Source organism: Neopsephotus bourkii, unplaced genomic scaffold, assembly GCF_033783945.1.
Source record: "Neopsephotus bourkii isolate Nb327-2 ecotype Australia unplaced genomic scaffold, CSIRO-AGI_Nbou_v1 NB_1825, whole genome shotgun sequence".
NCBI classification, from domain to species: domain Eukaryota; kingdom Metazoa; phylum Chordata; class Aves; order Psittaciformes; family Psittacidae; genus Neopsephotus; species Neopsephotus bourkii.
This window is the reverse complement of record NW_026902298.1, coordinates 9,430,093-9,454,028: the sequence shown is the minus strand read 5'-3', so window position 1 is coordinate 9,454,028 and position 23,936 is coordinate 9,430,093. Positions and strand designations below refer to the sequence as shown.

At 39.5% G+C, this 23,936-nt stretch overlaps 1 long non-coding RNA gene across 2 annotated transcripts in view; it reads right to left on the bottom strand.

Moving 5' to 3' along the window:
- LOC133207054 (uncharacterized) overlaps positions 1 to 23,936 on the bottom strand; it is a 45,410-nt gene that overhangs the window by 5,771 nt on the left and 15,703 nt on the right. The window contains exons 2-3 of one of the 2 annotated variants that reach the window (XR_009723938.1): positions 12,947 to 13,025; positions 8,223 to 8,349 (exon numbers count right to left, since the gene is read on the bottom strand). This is a non-coding gene — a long non-coding RNA (uncharacterized LOC133207054). Of the gene's footprint in view, positions 1 to 8,222; positions 8,350 to 12,946; positions 13,026 to 23,936 lie in introns of those variants that run through there. The other variant, XR_009723937.1, reaches the window with a different exon arrangement.

Here is a 23,936-nt window from a genome sequence, read left to right as displayed (position 1 = left end):
AAAGGGTTTAAGTCAGAAAATGATGACACAGTTGCTTTGGAACAAGGAAGGCTGGAGGCAGTTGCGTACTGTAAAGTTGTGGTGATTTAATGACAAATCTCCTGGGGACTAGGGCTTTCTCACTCCTGTAATAATCAGCAAACCAGTACAAGTGTGTTTTAATTCAATCCTCATTTCACAATCTTGCACTCTTCTGTATTCATATTAGCTACAGTAATCTGGAGATGCTGGTTACTCTGAATACAAATTTCTAGTTGATGGTACAAGTAATGAGCCTGTTCTTGATATAAAATTATTTCTGCCTTGAGAAGTGCTTTCTCATTTCACACAGCATTTGTACAGAAAGCTTCGGGATGCTCCTGAGCAGAAGAGCGTTGTTTACAAGAGCTGATTCCATGCTTCAAGACATTGGTGCTATTCCAAACTGCATTGCAAGACAATGGCCCAGAAACTCATGGATCAGGCATGTAGTAATCTTGTGTAAGTGCCATGTCATTGTTTAGCCTCACTGGGAACCAAAGAGTCTTTTCCAAGGAACTAGTTGATTGATTTTTACTTCTCTATAACTATAAATGGCACTCAGGCACTTCAAGAAACCCACAGCCTACTCTTGGGGAGGAATTAATGGACTGAATGAGCTTCTGGTACAAAACAACTAAATTGTCTCATAATGATTGGCTCTCTGAATTAAATCGGTGAGATTAAAGTCCTTACCACCTTCTATTTGCCCTTTTCATGAAGAAAGAATAAAAGCTTTATCATACAATGTCTATCACTAAACAATATGAAATGAATTTGAAATTCAGACTTGCCAAGAAAATATTCGTATACAGAAAATAAGATAAAGTTACAAGTAATCTCAAACGTTATTCACAGGAACTTCTCCCTATGAATTTTTAAGCGTTTTCCTATCAAAGACAGATTCACTCAAACTGCAGGGAATTATCAACATAAAATACTGAGGACACAGTACTTTAAGACCCCTTTCACTGGAGAGGGAGAACTGTGTTCAGTGTCAGGAGATATGGATTTAGATATTTGAGGTAGTGAACTACTGTGCCTGTTTTTAGATGATGATAATCCATGAACACAGTCTGCCAGGGAAGTGTTAGCTTCATTCCTGCCCTCACTGTCTAGACAACATAATCTGGGTATAGTCTTTTACTTGTTCTGACAGTAGTTGGTAATGAACAGGTCTCTTTCACCTTCACACTTTGAAAAATAGAGCATGCATAGCCAGAGGAAACCACAGATCATGGAGATTCTGCTATATCATCTGGATTTCTTATTCATGTGTAAATACAGTACTTCAGACAGGAACACTGCTCATATGCACAAACCAAGCAGGCTGAGCTGTGAACTCAGCTGCTGGAAGAACAAAATTCATACAATTAATTCAATTTAATTCTCAAAGTTCTGCTACATGTTTTCAGTGCAGTAAACCATTTAGTTGAATCACCCCAGCATTAGTTGAAGCAGGAGGTGTTCCTAACTTTCCTGGGGTTTGAATGAAGGCAGAAGGCATTTGAATGGAGAACCATTCTGTCTATCGCTGTCCATTTTGTAATCCAGAAAGTTTGAGATTAGACTTTATATTTTCTTTCATTCACTTGGAAATAATTTGTTATCGTACTTATTATTTTATACTTTCCTGGGACTGTAATACAAAAAAGACCTTCTAGGTTCTGCATGTTAATTTTCCAATGAATGAATTTAAACAAACCTAATAATTTTCCCACCTACAAAGGAGGGATGCCAGGCTGTCATGGTTTAAGCCCAGCCATGCAGCTCGTTCACTCACTCCCCCCCCTTTCCTCCGCTGTGCTCCCGGGGGGATGGGGAGGAGAATCGAAAGAATGTAACTCCCATGGGTTGAGATAAGAACAGTCCAGTAACTAAGGTATAACACAAATCACTACTGCTGCCACCAATAATAATAATGATAAGGGAAATAACAGGGGAAGAGAATACAGTACTACCCGCTGACTGATACCCAGCCTGACCGAGCAGTGAACTAACCCTTCTGGGTAACTGCCCCCAGTTCTACCTCCTGGAAATGACATGCTGTGATATAGAATACCTCTTTGGTTAGTTTGGGTCAGCTGTCCCGTCTCTGCTTCCTCCCGGCTTCCCCTCCTCCCTGGCAGAGCATGAGACTCAGAAAGTCCTTGCTCAGACTAAACATACTGAGCAGCCACTAAAAACATCGGTGTTATCAGGGCTGCTCCCAAGCCGAAAATCAAAAACACAGCACTGCACCAGCTACTAAGAAGGAGAAAAATGACTGCCACTGCTGAACCCAGGACACAGACTCACAAGGACAGAGTTTTAACAAGAACCCTCATGGTCCATATTCAACTGGGAAACGTAGCATTCCTATGCCGTCGATTTCTCTCATAGATGAAATGTGCAACTTTCAAGTCACTCTTACCTGCTTATTGACCAAGATCTTACCAATGCAACCCATAACCCTTCAGAAAAGAGATACCTTTAGTGCCATAACATCACTTTCACTTTGATTCTCATAGTTATTCTCACCAAAATATCGGTAAAGACTTACCACTGTTTGTGAGAAAAAAACCTAAACTTGCCTGTGGCAGAGAAGTATGCAAATGAGATATGAACTCTCGATCTTTCCCTCCAGTTCTGTTTCTTTTTCAAGCATGCTTCCATCAGAACCATCCTTGCACATTTCTTTAGGTCTAATCTTGCTTTGTCTGTTCTCTTGACAAAGGGGGAAAGAGACAAAAAAGCAAAAATAACACTGTTTCTGAAATATCACTGCCCCTGTTTTGAAGAAAGCATAATTCCAGCTGTTACTTTTGTATAAGAGAGATCAAGTGCATAACTTAGCTCCTTTACAGCTATATTTTGTTATGAAAAGACAACTGTTTAGTTATGTGGCTGCTTTTCTTTTTGAAACAAGGATTCAATAACGGGGAATGTAAGAATTACGTTATTAAAAAGAAAAAAAAAACCCTCACACTAGGATATCTCTTTTCTGGCCTCTGGCCTCTCCCAAATAATGTGCAGATAACAACCAAATCTGTGTTTACACAGACTCATCATCACACAAAATGCTGAAAACTGAATTAGATCTGCATTGAAATGGGGTCATGGTAGCCTGTAGAAAATTTAATCTCTCATGGATTATCACTCTCCCACCTCCAACTTAATTTACAGCCACACATTAAATGCTACAATGCATAAAAGCTTTTGGTATGGATTGTAAGCAAGTGAACTGTTTTATTTTTGACAGTCAGTACCAACAAGTGAGATCTGCTCTAGTACCCGCAATGCACAGCACTCATGTAGGCTGTACTTCTTGTGGGCATTTATGACCTTGGGTGGTTGAAGGCACCTTGCAGCCTCATATCTGACTGTAATTAAAGACTTCAGATCAAGTGAAATGCCAGAACCTTTGCTATTTGCCATCAAAGGAAACCTATGTGGAAAGGAGCAACAAAATTCAGCTTTTCAAGCAGAGCTGAGGATGCCCACCCTCAGTGTCAAACTCAGCCAGTAGAGAAGCCCAAATTTCAAATGTCATTTCCTCCTGGTCTGGTACAAAAATAGGGCAACACACTTCAACAGGCTACCTAAAGGTAGCTGCTTCATGCAGAACTGCGTAATTTCATTTGTTCTAATGTTTAATAGTGAAAGTCCACCTTATTTCTAATGTTTTAAGTGCCTTACTACAGAATTCAGGATCATAGTGAAAATTAGAGCTAGCCTTTAGGATCAGTAACAGTCCTATGCTTCCCCCTTCCCCCCTTTCCCTTCTCCCTGACTTTTTACCCTTTTCATTTTCCTCCCTGCAGCAACTTTCTGTCTGGGTTTCACACACAATATTTTTTCCCATTAATCTCTTTGATAATTAGCCATTAAATGTTCATTTTTTAAATTTTAATTAGCATTACTTCCAAAAGAGACAAATAGAGAAGCAGTGCATTCATATTTCAGAACCGTTTTTTCAGATTGGATGCTTTTTGCATACAACCACCATCATATCAAAAATCTGCCTTCAGTTCCTTTTAGGAAGTGTTCTGTCATTTCACTATTTGTCGTCATCCCCCCCCCCCTTAGAATTCTTATATTTATACCAAAAGAAACACCAATGTCACCAAACAAAAAAAATTCCTTCCCAATTCGTTATTGTGTTAAGTGAGCTAAAGGCCAAACCTGGCCTTTAGCTCACTTAATCGCTCTCCTTTTCTAATGCATCCCCACCTATATAGGAACGGTAAACAATTCTCCTTACAGTCTCAGGTAGGCTAAGCAACCCAAGCTCTTTTAGGATCTGATCTATGCAATAGGGCTAGCCTGAAGCATAGCACTGTGTTCACCTAGCTCAGCTCACCCATACTTGCTTAGTCCTGCATATTTCCATTAGCACAGCAATGTTCTTGTGCTAATTAGTGCTGCCACTCAGCACAGCGAAGTTAGCTGCAAGAAAATGCTGACACCATTGTATTACTTTCAATTTAGAACTAGTTTTACCATAGTTACTCAGGGCTCTGCACAGTGCTGCATTGCACAATGTATACATACCAGTAAAAACCTCTTGTAGAGCATGTTATCTTCCCCTGACTGTCCAACTAGTTCTTCATTGCACTTCTTTCCTCCCTCTGCTGGAAATACTACACCAAATACATCAGAAAAATCAGATCTTCCTCCTCCCCAGCTGCCTTGTAGCCATTTTCCAATGAACTGAAGCTGTCAGTATAGAAGAAAGAAGAGAAAATCCATTGCAATTCTTTCCTCTTTCTCTTTCCTTCCCCTACCATTTCTTACTGAAGCTTTCAGCAGTCACATGAATAGCACAGCCTTCAGACTGAGCCATGGACATAAAAGAGCAACAGACAAGTGGGATTAAAAATGGCATTCCAGCTGTGTGCACAGCAGCAGCAATTGTCTGACTGGTTAGGTGTGTGATTTGTTCCCATTCCTGTTTCTCCTCACCTTGTGGGATGACAAGACAAGGTACAAATGGATAATGTGGCTTATCAGCACTATAACAAGACTAGAATCATCTTCATAAGAAGGAAGACACACTTGATGATGTAAAAGCTGCCATGGGGCCAGAGTGCAGGCAAAGAGGCAACTCCACTGAGGTTATGCTGTTGAGACAGTGAGGTGCAGGACCTGATAGTAGTGAGAAAACAGCCCTGGAAGTGCAAGGAATGCCATGGTGTTGGGGTGCCACAAGTCAGATTCACAAGAAGCTTCATCTGGGGGTGAGGATTTGGGGTAAGATTCAGCTAGGTGAGATCATTGTTGTGTTCACTACATCTTAGGGTGCAAGGAGTTTGGGATATGGAGACCCTGGGCTGTACAAATTCTCACAGAGTACGTAGAAAGTATGTAAAGGCTGAACTAATGCTTTCCTCCTCATCTGTCATCCTCCAAGCCACAGTTAACAACAGTAAATCCTGTCACTGGTCCCTAAACACATGCTGTTGTACTTTGTTCAAGCACATTTGTTCCATTTCTGTTATTCCAGTTTCATACAAATGTTTCAGATGGAAAACCTTCTCTATTCCACTTCTATTCTCCTGGGCACAGAACACCTACCTATTACAATCCAAGGTCAGAATCTGGTGCTGCAATAATAAAGGATAAGGGTTCAGAAGAATTTCCTACTGATGGGAGGAATCTCCGCCAGCAGAATGAGCTAGAAAAACAAATTTTCTCAGAGAAAGCTGGCAGAAAAACAAGGTTAGAGAATCGGGTGGTTACAGCAGCTGCATGGAATAGAAGTTGCATCAATTACTACCAAAGATTTGAACCCGTGGCCCTCATCTTCCATGTAATTAACCCAGCCACTGATTTCTAGTAACAGGCTATTAAATAACCCTGAGCTAACGAATATTTAACCGTGGATGTAAAACACATGAGTTCCAAAAGAAGAACTTGATAAAAGGAAATTAACTTTTTAAATGAAGCGCATTTTCCAGTGAGGAAAGAAAATCACACACATGAAAAATCCCACCTGATAAGCTTTAACTGCCATTTGAACCCCTGACAAAGAAAGGAATCCTAAGACCAAGCTCTAAGTGTTCTTTAGAGACCAGTTACTCACTGCTGATCTCTTCCAAACTAAATATGATCAGTAACAACAGTTCCATTTAGTATTAACAGGAATTATTATGCATGTGTGGCATAAGCAATTTCAGCCTACCATGGCATTTGGCTGAAAGCCTGATGACATTTTTTGTATTTATAGTGCAGTATGTGAACATACTCATTTTTTTTCTATTTTTCACACTGTAAATTATTCAAGCTTTATTTCTTGGCCCTGAGAAACAGTACTATCCTGGGCTGCCATCCAAGAAGGACTTCTTAAAGGACTAACAAATTTGGATTAACTCTGTAAGATATGAAGTCACTTGATTATTCTAGAAAAAGAAATAAAACTGAATTCAAATCACCTTAATTTCTCTATAAACTTTCCTGCTGGTGGAAGTGCTAGGTGGTCAGCCCAGGATAAGTGAACTCTCAGAGCAAGTGCATCAGAGGTACCTATGTCTGCCTTACACTGGCTTCTTTCAGCAGGACTAGGAAGTGCAAGAGGCCCAGAGAACCTCTCCTGGTGCTGCTACTCCGTTCCATTTGATCTATTCTCATACTTTGCTACAGTGATACAAGGATGCCAGAGAAGTACTTTTCGTTAGGGACAGTAGCGATAGGACAAAGGGTGATGGGTTTAAACTGAAACAGGGGAAGTTTAGGTTGAATATAAGGAAGAACTTCTTTACTGTGAGGGTGGTGATGCACTGGCACAAGTTGCCCAAAGAAGCAGTAAATGCTCCATCCCTGGCAGTGTTCAAGGCCAGGATGGCCATGAATGTTGAACAACATGGTCTAGTACGAGTTGTCCCTGTCCCATGGCAGTTCCATCAAGGTTGGAACTTGATCTTAAGGTCCTTCCAACTCAAACCATTCTATGATTCTATGAATATAAAAGTAAGAATAAAATTACAAGTTAAGGGGCATGAGCAAGAGAGATGTTATGGGTAAAAATTATTTGTTAACACTGGAACCTGTAAGAGTTCTTAGAAACTGTGATGATATAAACTTAAAAAAATCAAGGAAATAAACCAGCCACCATGTTTTGGCAGATTTAAGCTTTTTTGAGTACTCTAAGGGACGAGCCCCAGATCCAAATGTTGCCCACAACACTATTTTATTTTGTTAGGCATCTTCTTCATCTGCTTGCTCTAGAGCAGCTCATTTCAACAACAAGTGAAATTATTTCTGCCTGCAGGAACTAGGATCATGTGTTATGACACTTCCGAGTATAACTGATCTCTCCTGATGTGTACCAGCTGGGGTTCTGGGGCTAGCTCCAACTAAGGACTTTAATGCCTCGGGCATTGAACAGAAGTAAGGCTCCTAAATCCAAAGCTACAATCCAAAATACCCACAGAGAGCTGCTGGCCAAGACTAGAGGCATCTGAACTATCCAGCTATCTCCTTGCTTAATCTTAAAGTTCCCTAAACACTTAGATTTCTGCTTCCAGATGTGTCCTGGAGTGCTCCCTCCAGAGCAATTGGTCAAGCCTACGTTATTGCCCCATCCCTGAGTGTTTTCCTGTGGTAGCAGTTCCAGAGCATGCCAACATACTAGAACTCTATATATGTATATATTCTATATATATACTTATTCTATATATATATATACTTATGTATGCATATATAACTATATAATCTTTATATGTTCGTTAAAGTACTCTTCCAGACATTGAGATCTTGTCAAAAAGAGGAGTTCAAGGTTGAGTATTATGATTTATCCTAATGATGCAGATGGGTTTTTTGCAAGACAGTTGTCTTTGATAACATGTCTTTCCCCGGATCAAGCCACAGTCTGGCATCCACTAACGTGAAAAAGGATCCTTTGGGATGAAAAGCACTACGCAAATATAAGTACCCTTTTATTATTGATGTATCTTTTCCACTCTGAAAGTAAAGAGCAGATTAGGCCCCAGATTGGTAAACCATCAGAAATCTCTCTCTGGACCCTGGAAGAGAATTATTCAGAAAGGCAATGACGCTGCTTAAGAAAATAAAGCTTTTTGAATTAAAACCACAGGGTGCAAAATATGGGGCTCCCATGCTGAGAGAAGAGAAAATGGCAGAAAAAACCCTGCACTAGATCACATCCAAAAGAGTGACAGACTGTTTAACAGACCAGACATTACCAGATACATTCAGCAGCAGCCCCAGTGATGTGTTCAATTACTGAGACAAGATTTTCATGCAAAGTGAACAGCTCAGTAAGTAATTAATTGTGGTGCAGATCCTTTGAACACTGAGAGCTGTGTTATGTTCTGGCTGTCACCACTTGTTCTGCAAAAATCAGAAGATTTTACATCCCAATGTTTGTTGAACACAGAATTTCTTTCTATTTTCCAAATGAAACTCCAACAGAAACAAGATGCACTACAAAGAAGGGCTTTACTCAAGACTTTTAGACCAGCTTTACAGGTGCATCAGACAACTCTGTATAAACAAGTTATTAGTCAAGCTATGTTTTGGCGGCAGCTGTATCTACGCTGTTTGTCAGGGATAGAAATCCTGAAGGCTTAGTGGATGTGCAGGGATCACACATAGGAAGAGGCTTTCCAAAGCAAATTGGAATAGCAATGCTTGACAAGAACTTACTGGGAATCAAACTGCAGTCAGACATACTTTTCCGAGTGCAGTTAAACTATGTTTAGAAGAGACAAGTGTCAACTATTCACCACTACCTGATCTGCCAGAGCCTCCTGCTGTCCTTCAGATCTACTGGCAGTCTACACTTGCTGCTCCTGGCACCTAATTTAATATTTAAAAGTGATCACAACTAATACTGAAAATAAACTTTCTTTCATGGCTTTCACATTCCTAAGCTGATACTGACCTCCACCAGGTTCCCAAAGCTTGGCTTGCTCTTTCATCCAGGTGCAGATTGATTAGAACACCTATAGATGCCAGACTTTTAGCTAGTACCAACCAGAGCACCATAGACTCTGTGATCATGTAGGAGCTGCATCGTGTACTATGCTTCTTATTCCTCTAAAGCAGAGATGCTCATGAAACCATCTAAGACCAATGCTGAGGGGCAGCTTAGGAAAATGTATCATTATCTATGGTGGAGACAGCAGTGTAGTCACATCAGCTATATTTTCTATCTGCTTCCTCTGCATCCTCCTGAGTATGAGAAGGATTTTGCATTGTAATTCCAATACTCCTTGTAGTACTGGATTCACTACTTGTCAGGAACTCTTCACTATGTTGGGTTTTTTTTTACATATGTAAGAAATGCATTAATGTAAAGAACACCATAAAAGACTGGTGTTTCTGTAACTTGTTCCCCCCCCCCCCCGAATAGCGATTCCTTACATTTCCTTCTTTCCTTATTTGCTGGTTTTCCAAATCTTTTTACACAGTATAAACCTTTCTTACAATATTCTTTCAGTCTTTAAAATATTTTTAGTCTCTCCTTTGATTTCAGGCCACATTTTCTGTTCACATTGCCTGCATTCCCCCCTTTCATACCCACTTGCCCTCTCAATATGGCCACCTCTACTGGATCTGGCTGTGATGAAGTTAAACTTTCCTCACAGCAGCCCATATGGTGCTGTTCTTTGGATCCGGGGCTTAACCCAGTGTTGATAACACACCAACACTTTAGCTGTTGCTGAAGTGTTTGCACTGTGTCAAGGCTTTCTCTTTCTCCCACTCTGCCCCCTGCAGTGAGTAGGCTTGCACAGGCAAGAAGATGGGAGGGGACACAGCCAGCACAGTTGACCACAACTGATTAAAGAAATATTCCATACCATGTCACATTATGCTCAGCAATAAAAACCAAGGGAAGGGGATTTTGTGTAGGTAGCCACTGCTCAGAAACTGACTGGGCATCTGTCTACTTGTGGAAGGTGCTACATGATTGCCTTGGCATTGGTTGGTTTGTATTACTTCATTTTCCCTTCATTTATTAAACTACCTCTGTCTTGATGCATGAGTTTTATTGCTATTCCTCTTCTTATTCTCTCTCCTGCCCTGCTCTGTGGGGAGAACAAGAGCTATGTGGTGCTTAGCTGTTGGCTTGCGTCAACCCCCTGTAACAACTCCATACATCTTATCTTTCATACCTTACACAGAGCCCCAGTTTCCAAAGGTAAATCATTATTTTAGAATCTTGAGAATTGGTTCTGTTTCTAAGAACTAATGAATGAAGATCTACTTAGGACATTTTAGTGTTTGGAGTTAGCAGTGTTACTCACTTCATCTGAACCTCTTTGCTATTTGCAATCTCCTCTGTTCCATACCTGAAACACACCTATTAAGTCCCACACATGCTGACATATGTTTATAGCACAGTTAAAGAATGAAGCTGTTCTGCCTGCAATGTATGAGTCTACTTCTGAAGATGCCTGGCAACTTCACAAAAGCAGCACTGGAGGTGGCTTCAAGCAGTTTTATCCTTTCCATTACACTTCTGTTGCCAGTGCCTTCTGGCTATTACTGGAAAGAACTGTGCCTCCTTCAGGGGATTCTTCATGATATATGAGTGCTCTGGACTCCTGTGGGAGGGTGGGTAGATCATAAACAGGAATGGACTCCAACCTTTCTACTTACACCACACAGAGGTTCCTGAGGTAGCCTGTATAACTGTTCTGTTCCTTGCCAGTCTGCAACATGTAACGAACAAAGGATCTGCTGGAACTTTAATTTCTGTCACGTGAGAAAAGAAAGAAATCTGAAGCCCCTTTTAGGGATCAATCCATGAGGGAAGTGCATTGCTGTCTGGTCTCTGGCAAGTTAGTTCAAATCACACAGTTTCAGACATATACAGAGAAATGGCAGAAGGTAGGTCTAAACCACATTTGCCTATTGCGTTTTCTTCTTAGTAGCTGTGCTTATTCATTTGGGATTATGCTTTGGGTTTGTGCAGGGACAAGTGTTGATAATAGAGGAATATTTTAGTTGTTGCTGAGCAGTGCTTACATACAGTCAAGACCTTTTCTTCCTCTCATACCACCCCACCAGCAAGTAGCCTAGGGATGCACAAGAAACTGGGAGGAGACATGGTGAGGACTGCTGACCCCAACTGACACAAGAGATATTTCACACCATATAGTGTCATGCTCCGCATATGAAGCTGGGGGAAGAAGGAAGAGCAGGATGTTCGAAGTAATGGCATTTATCTTCCCAGGTAATCATTACACATGGTGGAGCTCTGTTCTCCCAGAGAAGGCTGAATTCCATGGTGAGTGAATCCCTTGGTTTGCTTTGCTTGCACGCACAGCTTTTGCTTTACCTATTAAACTGTTTATCTCAAGACACAAGTTTTGTCGCTTTTACTCTTCCAATTCTCTCCCTCATCCCAATGCTGGGGAAGTGTTCGAGTGGTTGTGTGGTGTTTAGCTGATGACTGGGGTTAAAGTACAACATATTCCTAAATTACATGGTCCACACTGGACAGGTTTGAGATTGCAAAGAGCAAACAGTATTCAAGAAATTACATTTGTCTTTACAGAACCATTATCCCACCATTGTCTTCCAGCAGAAGGACCTCTATTTCTAGCAGAGTGATTCTAACAGAGTAATGCTTCTGGTGGAAGCAGGGTAATTCTCTTCTAGTTGTACTGTTAATGACATGTAAAAAGGCTTCTAACTATTCATAGTAATTAAAAATCAGCAAAGTTATCATGCCAGCTTCAGTATTTTCTAATTCTTCTCTGCAAACCAAGAATACCTTTCTGTAACTCCTATCTACACTACATTTTACCAATAACTGTAATTTAGGGGTATTCTTTTACCAATCTTTTCTAGTTTACTACAAATGCAGTTAATTTTAATAATGGCTACAGAAATATCTGCAAATTCATGCAGTTCCAAAGCTCTGTAGATCCTTTAGGATGAAAATGTAAGGGGTGTAAGTGTTGATGTTAACAGTCACAAATTGCATAGATCCCATAGGGAAAAAAAAGATATGTTGTACAGTATTTTGTCAGCTTACCCTTTCCTGAGTTTTCACCCAATTACAGAATGATGCTCTCATTGATAAAAGCTTTGCACAAATAGTACTGAACAGGGCTGGAGAAAGGTGATTCCAATTACTTACAAACAGTAACTGTCATCTCATCACAGCCACATTAAATTTTAATTTGCTGCTGCCAGCTTGTTAAAGTACCAGTTCCACATCTCCTTTTTCATGGATTAAAAGGATAATCATGCATCTACTGCTTTTATAACTCCTAAGTTAATTCTGCAGCATCTTGAGGTGTCTTCAGTACTCTGCGGTCATGCTGAACTCTTTGAAGTGTCCAGCGAATGGGAAATTAACATACCAGAACAGCTTCACTAGAACCAAAGAAAGTGCTCATTCAGAACACTTTAATCTCAACCATCTAGAAATAGTCAGTGAAAGGAGATATGAAATGACACCACAGCTTCAGAGTGCACACCAGTAATCAACACGATGTGCTGTTTTTGCTATATATCCTCCCTTTGTGAAAGGTTAGAAGAGAGAGACAGCTTTTTACAAGGAGGCTAGTCGTCCTACTTAGTTGTGACATGAAGGCTCCTTTATCATCATGGAGCTAAGGACGACAGTGCCAGCAGAGGGGCATGCAGACAACTGTGTAAGTTTGCATACTGTAACTTCATACTGCAAAACTCCAGCTAGAAGAACTTATCCTGAATACACCATTTGAGATAGGGAATGCTATAAGCACGTATGCGATGTCAGTCCAAGTTCTTATACTTTCACTATAGGATTATGTTCTGTTCTGAAAAGTTTAGACACCCAAGGCTGCTTACTTTAAGACCGTTGCACTATTACCATAATTTGCTGTTGCTGGTACCATAAAGAAGATGGTATTCAGATCACCCAGATCTTACTTTAAGACTTTATGAGCACCTACCAATTTATTCATTAGGTGTGACAATATTCTACCTGGTGCCTTGGACTCATCATGTCGATGCTGATCCCAAGTCCTGCCTTGCTTATTTCCATCATTGCAAGTTTCCCGATTCTATAACAAAAAAGACAGCCAATTATTTCTCTGTTAACAATACTACTCAGTATTTTGCCTGGGATTTCTACTAAGAATAATTTCCCTAGTAACAAAGTTCTCTGTAGTCTACAAAATCCAGTAAGAATCAGTAAAAATCTTTATTACCATGTTGTTCAGAGAATGCACACATCCTCTGTGAGGAGTGTGCCACTGATCCCTACTGTACAAGGCTAATCATCTATGAGTTACTACACAATCATAACTTGCTAAGATCAAATGTTACAAACCTTGAAGAACAGCAGCATAAACAACAGCATTATTCTCAAGTGTACTTGCAATGGAGACTATGCTTCTGAAGTTAAATGAGTTTCATGGTATTGTTTTAAAGTAGAGATGTGTCTTTCTAAGTAGAGCTGTAGCACACCCAGATCATTTCATGTGTTCTCCAAGTTTTTCAAACAGAGTAACTAAAAAAAGCAGCTCAAGTACTAACCAAAGTATAGCAGGAGGAGGCATCACATATCAATGCATCAAAATTTCCTCAAGCAGAAATCGCACCAAATCCCTGCAAATCTCTGTTCTTGGCAGTAATTTTCTAAGGCTTCTGTATGCTCAAGTGCAATGGAGCTGCTGAAGGCGGTCACTAGGTGGCAGGATTTCATCCACTGAAGGAGGCACTAAATCTGCTGGCAAAACCCTTACTCGTAATAGCAGATGGAGTTTTCAGTGTTATCTGATCACTTCTACAACACTCCAAGAAAATATAATATGAAGAGAGACAAAACCAGTTAGAAAACGGATTCTTTTTGTCATGTCCTTCACTTGGGAAAAAGAATATTCTAGTTTGTCATGTTTTATTGTTTTATAATTGACATTCCTGCTTAAATCGCTTTCCTTTGTTCAGACTTATTAGATTAGTCAGTAGCTTTTTTCAACAGAACAAAACACTTCTTGGGTAGCACAAGTAGGGTCCATGACATTATAATATTGACTAGGGGTATAAATGTAAGCACACAAGGATGAACAGAAGAGTAAGATCTTTAAGAACGTTTAACTTCAGTCACTGCTCCAGTAATGATATTCTCTACTTAATCTTAAGTTAGCCGGAGCATTGGTAACAGTCTAGTTCTGATATCATACATCGAAGTGGGACATGGAACTGCTGGAACAAGTCCAGAGGAGGGCCACGAGGGTGATCAGGGGACTGGAACACCTCCTGTATGAAGATAGGCTGAGAAAGTTGGGGCTGTTCAGCCTGGAGAAGAGAAGGCTGCGTGGAGACCTCAGAGCAGCCTTCCAGTATCTGAAAGTTACAGAAAGGTATTCTTGGTTTGCAGAGAAGAATTAGAAAATACTGAAGCTGGCATAGGGAGGGACTCTTCATTGGGGACTGCAGTAACAGGACTAGGGGTAACGGGCTAAAACTTAAACAGGGGAAGTTTAGATTGGATATAAGGAGGAATTTCTTTCCTGTTAAGGTGGTGAGGCACTGGAATGGGTTGCCCAAGGAGGTTGTGAATGCTTCAACCCTGGCAGTGTTCAAGGCCAGATTGGACGAGGCCTTGGGTGATATGGTTTAGTGTGAGGTGTCCCTGCCCATGGCAGGGGGGTTGGAACTTGATGATCTTAAGGTCCTTTCCAACCCTAACTGTTCTATGATTCTATGAACTACAAACCCCACAAAAGATGCTTGGAAAATAGTTGAGCACTTCAAAGTAGTCTGAACACGATCCTGCCATAAGCACTCCAGCACCTGAGCTGCAACTGTTAATACTCCCCAAACTTATATAGCCACTACAGTAGATGTAGCTTTAAAGGTGTGCATGTGCAGTTAAACACACTCAGCACTGCTAACAGGGTTACAGTTGGTCCCTTCAGGTATTTTAGATTATACAGCCCATTCAAAAATTGTTTTTTAAAAAATATATATATTTCCCTATTTCTGAGCTGTAATAAAAATATATTGGGTACAATCCCACCAAGTTTTCAAGCCAGCCTTCAACTAATGCACAACAGGCTTGCCCAATGCAAAATTTGAATGAAATAAACCATTAGGTACATGCTGTAATTGTTGGTTGTTGTGTATTGAGACTCTCTAGCCCACTTTTATAAAACAGTACTTAGGGTTTACTTTTAGTGTCCCATCTCTGATTGGAATACTTATAGGTGGTCTGCTTCTCCTGAGCTTCTAACACATAGTGCTTTTGTACTATTCCTTCTGCCAAGGGCGCTTGCTTGGCTTTATGTAAAGATCTGTTATGACTTTAATAAAAACCACGTTCTATGTAGTCCCCTTGCCACAGTGATACGGAAGGTGGGGGTCTGTGCTTTACTACAAGTACTATTATTGTTGACATCAACAGGACTTACGATTTTGCAAAGAACATCATACACTATAACATGCACAAGTAAAGTTGGAGCAGCTGATCAGTGTGTATTTGTAATCTCATTTAAAATAAGGTTAATGGTAGGCAGAGGGTTTCTCTTCATTCTCCTTGTAGACTGGACACTCTGCATACACAGGGATACTCCTTAGCTCTTAGAGGCTTGAAATCAATTCTGAAGAGAAGTACATTCTTAGTTAACCAAGAATTAACTTGGTTTTGATAGATGTCTGCTGCAATGCTCTCTTCCTCAGAGTAGGTATGCAATCCAGAGGGCAATGTTTGTTCTACCTGATACTAATTAGGGAAGTTGCAATTTGCAGCAGAAAATGTCTATGTTCTTCTATCTCACTGAGAATCTAGGTGAAACAAGAATTAAACTTTCCTATACTAATGAAACTTCCCAGTGATTTTTAACATATTCAGTATTATTCCATAGAAAAACAAATAACTTTTATGATCACTTCTATTTTTCCATTTCTTTTCCATCTGCATATTCCTTTCTGCTCCCCTGCTTTTTAGCTCCCTTATTTTCCATCACCTAAATAAGACAAATTAGACTAAAATCTGTGTTTGTCACTAAAACCCATTTGACAACATGCATAATGACATCTATGTCTTAATGTATAAGCACTCATGCTAAATCAAGCTTTCATGTAGAACATGAGCTCTGAAGTTTCCGAACATTTGAAAGACTTCACTTTGAAGCTGTAAGATTTTCACATTATTTTTTAAAAATTAATAATGAGTCAGAAAGTGATTATATTAAAATAGAGAAATATAACCCATTCCTCAAAATAAAGAACAAGAGATTCACAGTTTTGAGTCACTATTGGAGCCAGTTTATAGGTTTGGAAAGAAAGCATTGTGCCACTCCACAGTGCTTTTACACCCAAAATCTTATCCTTTCAGTGCTGCCAAAGGTAAAAAGCTCCCTCTGAGTGAACAGACACATTCTCAACATGTCATGTGGGCTAATTAAACACTTCAAATACACAATATCCAGGCTATGAATCCAAGCATTTGATATTTTTAGTTGAGAGCATGCATGAATATCTAAGGCAGTGCAATTCTGCTCTTAACTGAGGTTTCTTTGAGCTATTGCTCCATAAATATTTAAAATCAAACAGGAACCTACTGTCTGTGCAGTCTGTTCTACATCCTTCCTTGCATTGTGCTTAGTTCTTTAGGAAAATTCTTGCCAGGAATGCTCACCTGCCTACTAAATCTGAAAAATAGCATTTCAGATTCTATCCCTTCTCTATAACTCTCCTCAAAGGCAGAGCCAAGGCATTGCTGCTCTGGACAATGCTTTCATTGCTACACAAAGGCATTTCAGGCTTCTTAGACAGCATTCTGAATAGTCACTTTGAAAGAAGCCTTTGCTTTGCTACAGTCCAAATCATCCTGCTTAGATGAAAGCAAGCTGTCAAAAGCCAATTCTTTTTCTAAAAGTCAATACCTGAAATAAGGTCAGTGACTTAGAAACACAAGATATTTCTTGTTGCATCCAAGAAGCTAAAGTGTGCCTTCCCTGCCAGTCAGTCTCTTGACAGTTTTAATGCTTAGTCCAGCAGCTTCTTACAACTTTGGTACCTCCTTTGCAAGTAAAATGCCAGAGGAGACAGTTTCAGGCATTAAGATAGTTACACTGCATAGTTTACTCTAAAGAGGCATAGTCCTGAGTATCCAGTTTCATTGCAAAAGGTTACTGATAACAGTGATGCCATCCTAATCCCTACACAAAGTCATTTAAGGTCCATTATAATATTCCCTTATTATCTCAAAGTTAGTGTTAGATCTTTAACTAGAGTAAAAGATACAGTAAGATACAATGCTTTACAAAGGCAGAACAAGAGAAAACCTTTGCCAGTTTTACTTGGCAAAATTAACCACAAAAATAAATCAGTTAGAAGTGCAATATTTCAGCGGAGATTTTCTGTTTGGTTTCAAATGATGTATGACAGGATGTAGTTGCCCAAGGGAGAATTGCCAAAATGGTTCAATACAACATTTGTTTTCAGATACTTGGTAACACAGCAATTATAGTTGCAAGGATTAAAGTTGTAGCAGGAGGTAGAACCTATAAAACCTAGCACCCAACAGACACCCAGCACCCCCATTGCCTGCTCAGCACACAGTTCATATGGAAGGATTAGTAAGACTGGCAGAACATGATAGGATGCGACCTCAGTAGTGTAAACAGCATTAGTTGAAGACAAAAGTGAATAAATCCTCTTTCCCTGAAGTGTAGCCAACAGGGAATGAATCAATTTTAAAAGGAATCAAATTTTCTAAGCTAATTCCTATGCCACAGCATATCCTATTTAACACTACTAAAGAGCAGCTACCTCTAAAGCAGCTGGTGTTCATACCACTATTCCAAACAGTGAGCAAAGACAGTTCTGGCTACAAATGGCAGCAAATTCCACTGTGATTACCAAGGGACACACAGCATGCTTCGAGTGAAGTTTTCAAAGAGCTGCGGTATTTTAGGAAGGAAGAATCCTTGGTTATTAAAATCTTAACAACAAAAATCAATGCAGTACATTGTACAGTATTCTCATTTCTTTCCCAACTATCAGTTTCCTTTGAATCATGAAACTAAGCAGATGAAAGGGGTCACAGCTAAGTCTGATTTTTATATTCCATACCAAATACTTCATCAACAAATAGTTGCTATATAGTGGATGCTGTATATGCACACACATGCCCTTTTTAGAGTACACAAATGGCATTTGAAATATCCAGAAGTTCTGATACGGGCAACGAGCCACTACTACATATCTCACAACTAGGGTGCATGCCTACAAGGAACAGTGTTCTGCTCTGTGCTGTTCTGTTTCTGGGGCAGGCTATAACCTAGGCCAGAGAGAGCTGTACAAGAAAACCACAGTCAATGGTAGAAAAAAAAAATTGCTTAAATATTTCCATCCTTCAAATACTGCATTAATTTCTTAAACTACTCCATTTGTTAAATTTGGCACAACAAAGCCATCCAACAGAAAGTAAGGGGTTTTATACAGATAGTTTGAAAATAGTGTTAAAATGTTAATTTGATGAAAAGGCACAAATTATGAGACCTCAGGCTTATGGCTCCTTGACTTTCTGGATTAGGAATATGCTCCTTTCAGTCCTCCATCCATGATGCAGCCAGGACTGATGCACAGCTCCCGGGGTCCTTACAACACCCAAGGCTATAATGGCTCTGATCAGCCACATCTGAGCCTCTTGTCCATGCAAACTCTCCCCACTGGCCTGGGAACTGAATTTAAGCCCTGGCCTTTACTTGGCTCATGCCTGAGCAGTGTTGCAGGTATGCTATGCCTTGTAGCTTACTGCCTTGACACTATATGCTGGAGATCACTGGACTACTAGCTAACCAGCTGATGTCTGTTGTTCTTCCTTTGGTGGGAATATGCTTTGCCTCCCTTACTGTCATTGTGGGCTTCTGACTTGCCTGTTCCTGCTGCAACCTGACAAGAGAGTCTCACACCATAATGGATATATGCTGCAGCTGTAGTAGAAAGGAAATGTTAGCTTTTTCCCTTTTGGTGCTTGGTCTCTTTGCTGAAAAGATGCCTGTTTCATGCTAATATCTGACTGTAAATGCATGAATTTAACATTGCACAAAGAGTAAAAATGGGCATTTAAGGCTCAGTGATTCTCAAGAGCAGGGGAGGAAGGGAAGTTGCATAGGGTAGAACACAATAACACACTTAGCAGCATTTTCAATTCCAAATGAAGTGGGAAAAGAAGCTGTCTTACATCTGTGCCTGTAGAAGGCAACGATTATTTATTGTGGGAGCAAAGAACATTTAATGGTGTCTGAAAGCCACATATTTTTTCGTCTTATTTATCAATACATGGAAAAAAGTGCATGTCAATACTTTTGCAATTTTACACTTAATGTAATCACTCTTATGTTACAAAAAGTTTTTGTTGTAAACCATCAAAAAAGCAGTATGTAAAGATTTATCTTACCATGTACCAGATACAGGCTGAAGTCATTAACTGGGACTTAAAAACCCCTAAACCTGTTTTAGTTTTTCTGACCCATTCAGTTGCTTTTGGATTATGATGGTACTTGCTCATCTGAATACCAAAGAAAACAATTTCCTTTTCTGAAACCTATTCATTGGAATCTTGCTTTGCTAAGTAGCTTGTATTTTATTTCTTATTCCTCCTCTGATACAGGAAGCCTTTTGCCTTTTTCTAACAATGGTTGGGTAATTCAAGAGTAGAAAACATCACATATTCATCGAAATGAATATACAAAACTAAGTTTCAGGAACAGCTTTGTTGGTTTTCTGATATGAAGCATGAAAACTGACATAAAATTTTCACTCCTAAGAATTCATTTATAACACTGAATACAATACCGTGCCAAACAGATTTCTGCCAGATGCTATTTGAATTCTAGTTCAACAGCCTCTCTGCTTGTCTAAGTACCTTCACTGCACGAAGTTAAATAGCAACGAGATTTCAGATCATTTCAATTTTACTTTATCAAAAGTTTATTCCTGTTTCTTCACTTTTGAGACAGAAGTTGTTTTCTGTTCTATTAAAAAGTATCCTCTCTTTAAAACAGAAAGGATCTGAATCTTTCGCCAAAACTGAATTAATGAAACTATATTAAGAATTAGTTTCCTTAGTAAGTTGCCTTTACTGGTGTAATGCAATAGATATGCCCAAAATATTGCTGAAATATGTGAAAGAGGAAAACAAATAATCACTTATTTTCAGACAACTCTCCAGTGCTAAAATGCCTTCTGTTTTCCCTTGCATATCTTTCCTGTGTAAGCTGTATTAGAGCCAGACTTCAGTGAAGGCAGGTCTTCTCTTGATTGAAAGGTAAAGCAATGTTATGTAAACATCAATTCAAGCAGCACATTTAGTCCTGTTTCAGAGACAAGTGTCACTATGGCTTATGTATATGTATCGCAGAAAACAAAATCCATACAGCTGTGTCATTCAGAATTCTTCACACAAACGTGCATTTTCTGTGGCTCTGTAGTTAAATGCCCCTAAGAAGTGCTGTATCTTTTCAGGCCAGAAGACTTTTGCAATTATCTTACCAGAATTTCCCTACTATAAACCACTAAATTTTATCAGCTGATTCCTTTACAAAGTCTACATCCTCCAGCAGAGCTGGTTGTATCTTCTATGAACAGATCATTATTAAATCTTTATTGAAAGACTTCAAGAGATGAATTTAGCATATTCATAAAGAAGTTGTTCTAGCAGTTAATGAACCTCTTTAGTAATAATTTGAGTCTAATTTCTGTCTTTGGTATAGCTTTGTCTGCTAGATTAAAGAGCCATTTTTCTCCAAGACCATACATATACAACCCAGGCAAGCCACCTCCAATGCATTCATTTTCTTTTGCCACCTTTTGTGATACCAACAACACGCTACTTATGTTAAATATTCCAGCTTAGGTTAGAAGATACCTCTGGGGATTGTCTGGTCCAATCGCCCTGCTCAAGCAGGATGAGCTGGTGCAGGTTTACCAACACTGTATCTAGCTGACTTTTGAGTATCTTCAAGGATGGAGACTGAAATCAGTCTCTCTGGAAAACCTGTTCCAATGTTCAGCTATGATTAAAAAGTATTCTTTTTTCTTGTCTTAAAGTTTGTGCTCCTTGTTTCTTGACACTGGTCACCACTAAGAGTCTGTGTCCAAGCTTTTTACACTATCCCATCAGAAACACATACATTTTAATATGGTGTTCTTGAGCCTTCTCTTCTCCAGACTGAACAATCTCAACCCCCTCCCTCATACACGAGCTGCTCCAGTCCCTTGATCATTCTTGTGTCCCTTGATGGGTACCCCAGAATGACCATTTTCTGGCTGGGTGTATTCAGCTCCTTAAAGCAATGTAAATTTTATCTTTTCCTGAAGCACTGACAATTCTAAACTGGTGTTCCTCCTAGTAGTAGTTTCTCAGATGTTTGATGTGTAGCTCACAGACTTGAAGCTGAGCTTCTCAAACTGACATCTATGATTTTCTCACAGGTCAGGGTGACCAGAAGGCTTTTAGGGGGATCTAGTTTGCAACAAATATTCATATTGAAAGCATCTCTTATACGGATGGGACTGTTCTCTTGCCCTTGAACCAGAAGCTCAGGTTACACAGGAACTGTGAATTTAAATACTTGGCTACTGTGTAGAAACCTGCCTGTCAAATTAAAGCATTTCCATGGAAATAGGAAGTATTACTGTAATTCCTTTAAACTGTTTTAATTTCTGTCTCTAATGATATTTTCTTTTCAACTCAGATTTTCCACTGTTGCTATCAGCAGTTAACCTCAAAGAAGAAAGCATTACTGTAAGCAGTGCTGCAGGCAGTAACTAACGCGCAAAGCAAAGTAGTTAAAGTTGGGCTAAGTGACCCCCTATGTAAAACATCAACAACCGTCAGCACTCTGTTTATTCTACCACTTTTACCTCTGCTGAGCTACTACACTGCCTTGCTGAGGCTTAAAACTATTAACATGTACATTAGTGATTAATTGTTCCAGGGTGAGCCAAGAGATACTGCAAGCCAAACAACCAGGAATTATTCCAGAACGTGCATGTGTCACAATGAAGTTTGTAGGCAAGTTTGTAGCATGGGTAGGAAATGTTTAGTGCTTCCATTTCTTGGAATCTTCTCACTGAAGAAAACAATGCTAAACAAGATGAACACTGTCCATTTACCTCTGAACAGAGCAAATAACCTAAACCAACTAAGAACCATTATGTGTGCATTGACAGCGCATAATACATTTACACAGAAGTGCAATATGCTCCAAAGGTGAGCGTATTTTTTAGCAAAAAAACTTATTCCTGCACTGCTGCAGAAGAGGAATGGACTGAAATAATAAGCTATGGCTGGAGATTAAATACACAGGATCTCAGAAGCTTAATAAAAAGCAGAAACTGGTAATGAGAGGGGAGAAAGAGGTCTCAGTGGCAGCATGGCTCCAAACCTAGTGTTGAGAGGTTGAACTATAAGAAATTGAATCCTACGTGGTTGGTTTTGTGTGTTTGTTCTATTTTTACCTTTTCTTTTAAAGCCTGTAAAGGTGTAACAAAACCCAGCTCCTAAGTAAAGCTCAGTTTTAGAAATGTCCCCTTTAAATTGCATAGCTACTTTGTCTTACTCTTGTCAATTTTCACATGAAATCAGATTCAATTCCTTGGCACCAACAACTCACCATCTGATAGCTGCAGTAAAATACATCAAGTATTTAAGTAAATGAGATGCTGATGGGAAACGGAGAGTTGTATAAACTTGGGCAACTGTTCCTCAAAGTCTGTTTCCTGGAAAGATTTGAAGGTCCAAATGAAATGAAATTTACTGCAGAAAGTAAATAGGCAAGAAGACAGAACTAGGGAAACAACATGAAGGGCTCATCTGGACGGTGAAAAAGCACAGTGAAATCTTTGCCATCTGGTAAGGAAGAAGACACAAAAGGACTGTGGAAAGGAGGAACAGCTTAGTTTTCATCGAGACAGGTGGTCAGGCAGATAAAAACAAATATCAAAGATGCAAAGCTTGGAGGTAAGAAACAGGAATCAGTGGATACTGTCAAAGAATAAAAGATTTACTTATCTTTTCAAGGTTAAAGAAGTCAGATTTAAAGAAAAACAACAGGTAAAAGCAGAAAATGAGGGAAGAGACTGGGATTTCTGGACATTTCACATTATTTTATTACTTATGGAGAATTTCATTGTATAAATGTTAATTTTTGGTGGGAAGAAGAGGAGCTATTGTAATCTGTATTGCACATTGAGTGCAGCAAAACTCCTCTTAGGCCTAGACATTGTGATTAACCTCCGGCAGTGTTTGGGCACAAGCAAGAATGAACGAACCACCTTTTCTGGGCCTCTTGGTTTCTAACAGAGTTGCTAGTGTGACCCCAAATCTGAACTGAACTTGAAGTGATCTGCAATCATATTTTACTTTAGCACTTTTTGAATCCATTAGACAAAACTGAGCCTAACAGAAACTGAAAGGAATCTTTACAGTTTAACACAGTCTAATATGTGATATAAACAAGCTGAAGCAAACCCTAGAAAGGCTGTGAGGAAAAAATAGATATCTATAGCACCTGCATGAAACACTGTTAGGGGCCAGTTTTCCTGAATGCCACATCACAACCTTGACCAAGATTAATTACTAAGGTTCAGTATTAATCTAAATCTGCAAAATCTTTAGAATTCAGCTGTACTGGAAACTTTCCTGGACTGACTAAAATTCAGAACATTTTGTCCCGACTTGTACCACGTCTATTGTAAAGCCTGGAATTAAATCTTTAAGAGCCTACCTACTGCAATTGTTCTAAAGCCTTATTTAACAAAGGAGAAAGAAATGTGCACATTCCCACTGATAGCTAAATCCCTGATAATGAAAGAATAGAAGGAGATGTAGTAAAGGTGGAGGGAAGGCTGGAATTTGCTGTTCTCTGCATTATCCCAAACCTATTGGTCAGAAACAGCATTTTACAGCATCTCATTTATCCTAAGAAGGCACAGATGTGTGTTGTGCTGTTGCA